Raw genomic sequence first — 2937 nt, forward strand, 5'->3', positions numbered from 1 at the left:
GGTGCATCATTATCTTTACATAAGCTTCGAGAATCTTTCAATGATGAATGAGGGACAGTGTCGTGTCTGACTAACTGGTCAGTAGAGGCTTAAGCAATGACGAAAATACAAATACATATGCTAAATATGGGTTTTAGAATAATAAATAAACCTTAACTTAATAGAAGCAGATGAGTGTAGTAGCCTAGTAGAAAAGGGTACATTCTCTAGACAAGATGTCATAGGTTTGAATCCTTATTGCAATTTTTGTTGTTAAAAATAATAAAACAATAAATAAAGAAAAAAAAATAAAGCAAAGGTAACCTAACCACTGGAATTGAACCTGGGTCACTTTTGTGGGAAACAGTAGCTAGAACCAACGCACCAAAAGTGCAATGACATTCAATATGGTGCACGTTTAATTATATATAAGTGTCTTAAGGTATATACATGAACATATGTAGAACTTTTTTTGAACTTAACGGGTGCATGTGCACCCCCCACCCTAACACGTGGGTCCACCTCTGCAAGTAGTATTCAAGAATGTTGTTCTTCTATTCTTGAACTGGTGATCTCACCATTTGATCAATGTCTCTCAAATATTTTTCAAGAGGAAAGTATTTTTTGAGTGTTTGTCTTTTCAAACAAAAGAAACACTATTTATAAGATAAAAGTTTCATGCAAGAGAAGAGTATTAATTAAGTAATAGTTAATAGGTTCATGAATATTTTAAAATAAAAAATATCTTTCTTTCAAGAACCTAAAACATAAAAACATAAAATTTAAAGTAGAATGAATTATCAAATTCACATTCATGCATGTTTTTTGTAACTCAAAAAACTTTTAACTGGTGCATTTGTTTCAAAATAAATTGAAACATAACTCAAAAGATTTTTAACCGATGTATTTGTTTCAAAATTGATTAAACATAAACTTTAACAATAACAATCCCCCACTTGTTTGAAGAAATTTTATCTTTAAAAAATAAAATTTATTTGAGACATTAATCTAGCAACATGTATTAATAATAGTGTCTTTTAGACTTGAACCATTAGTTAGTGAAGAATTTTTAAATCATTGACTATTTAGTGAACAAATCTTGAGCAAAGTAGTTCATTGAATGAAGTACTTCACGCATATTACTATATTCTGGTAAAAATCAAAATCCTTTGACACCTTACGGCCATGTGTCCTGAATCCTTTTAGCTAATTGCTTTAAGATTTTCTTGTTAAAATCTTATTGAAGCGGCCTCCACTTCGCACTTAGTGCGCTGAATTCATCAAGAGTAACTGTGCATATTCCGACCAAATAGTATATGAATTTCAATAAGAGAAATTAATCCCATCCTTCTTTCAACAAAGCATCAGTAAATCTATCAAAAGTATTCTTCCTACACACTGCAACCAAAATCAATGTATAGACTTATTAAGAGAATATAATCTCATCCTTCTCTTTTGTAGAAATACTGTCAAATTTATCAAGAGTGTTATTATTTACTCCAAATAAGATCGGACTTATAGATTTATAAAGAAAAGAATCTCACTCACTCTTTAGGGAATTTTTTTTTATTAATGTGCTTCACAATTGTAACTTTACTTGTTTTTTCCTTTGAACCCAATATTAAGTCATTAGGCAGGGTTATCATAAAGTACAATCAATCTACAATAATCTTTATTCCCATCCCATTACATATTTATACCACTTATTCCTTGCCTAACCCTTTAGAGAAAGAATCTGCTAAATTGAGTTTGAACTTCACATATTGAAGTGATATTATGGCATCTTCCAATAATCTTTTCACATGATTGTGTTTGAGACGAACTTGTCTTGACTTGCCATTGTAACAATCACTTGAAGCCCGAAATATAGTAGTTTTGTTATCAAAATAGATAGACAAAGGTGGTATTGACTTACCTCATACCGGAATATCTATCAGCATACTCCGCAGCCAATCAACTTCTTATCTAGCAGAAGACCTAGTGATAAATTTTGACTCCATGATTGAGTGAGTATTACATGTCTGCTTCTTTGATCTCTAAGATATTGTTGCTCCAGATAAAGTGAAAATTTAAGCAATAATAAATTTAGAGTCATTAGGATAAGAATTTCAAGTAGCATCATTGTAGCCTTCAAAAACTGCTAGAAAGATAGAATAATGCAGGCCAACATTAATTATACCCTTTGAATACCTTAAAACATGAATTAAGGCTACAATTAAACTTGCTGAAAGTCCTTACTACTGCTCAAAGTTCCTACTGCATACCAACATTTGGCCTGGTACAATGTAAGACATACATAAGACACCCAACAATTTAAGAATATGTCAATTTATCAAGAATATCACCAGAGTTTTGTACTAGTTTGATGCTGGGATCAAATAGTGTAGGAGCAGGCTTGTCATCAAAATAACCAAACCTCTTCAGAACCTTCTCAATATAACTTGTCTGAGTAAGAGTCAAACCATTTTCTAATCTTAGAAATTTGATGCCTAAAATTACATCAGCTTCTCCAAGATCTTTCATTTCAAACTTAGAAGCAAGAAAGCATTTTTTTTCTTTGACTCTTTCGATATCAGTTCCAAAGATCAACATGTCATCTACATAAAGACATATTATAACACCAAATTTTTTAAAAAATTTACCAAATATACAGATATCTCTATCATTGACTAAGTAACCATTAGAAATCATAATTTTTCTAAATTTCTCATGTCATTGCTTTGGAGATTGTTTTAATCGATAAAGAGATTTAAAAAGATTACAAACTTTACGTTCTTGACTAGGAATGACAAATTCTTTTGGTTGTTTCATGTAGACTTCTTTGTCTACATCCCCATTCAGTATCCCCATTCAGAAATGTGGTCTTCACATTCATCCGATGAATCACAAAATAATGAATTATTGTTAAAGAAATCAAGAGACGAATAAAGGTCATCCGAGCTACAGGTGCAAAGTATC

The sequence above is a fragment of the Capsicum annuum genome, unplaced genomic scaffold, assembly GCF_002878395.1.
Source record: "Capsicum annuum cultivar UCD-10X-F1 unplaced genomic scaffold, UCD10Xv1.1 ctg4138, whole genome shotgun sequence".
NCBI lineage: Eukaryota > Viridiplantae > Streptophyta > Magnoliopsida > Solanales > Solanaceae > Capsicum > Capsicum annuum.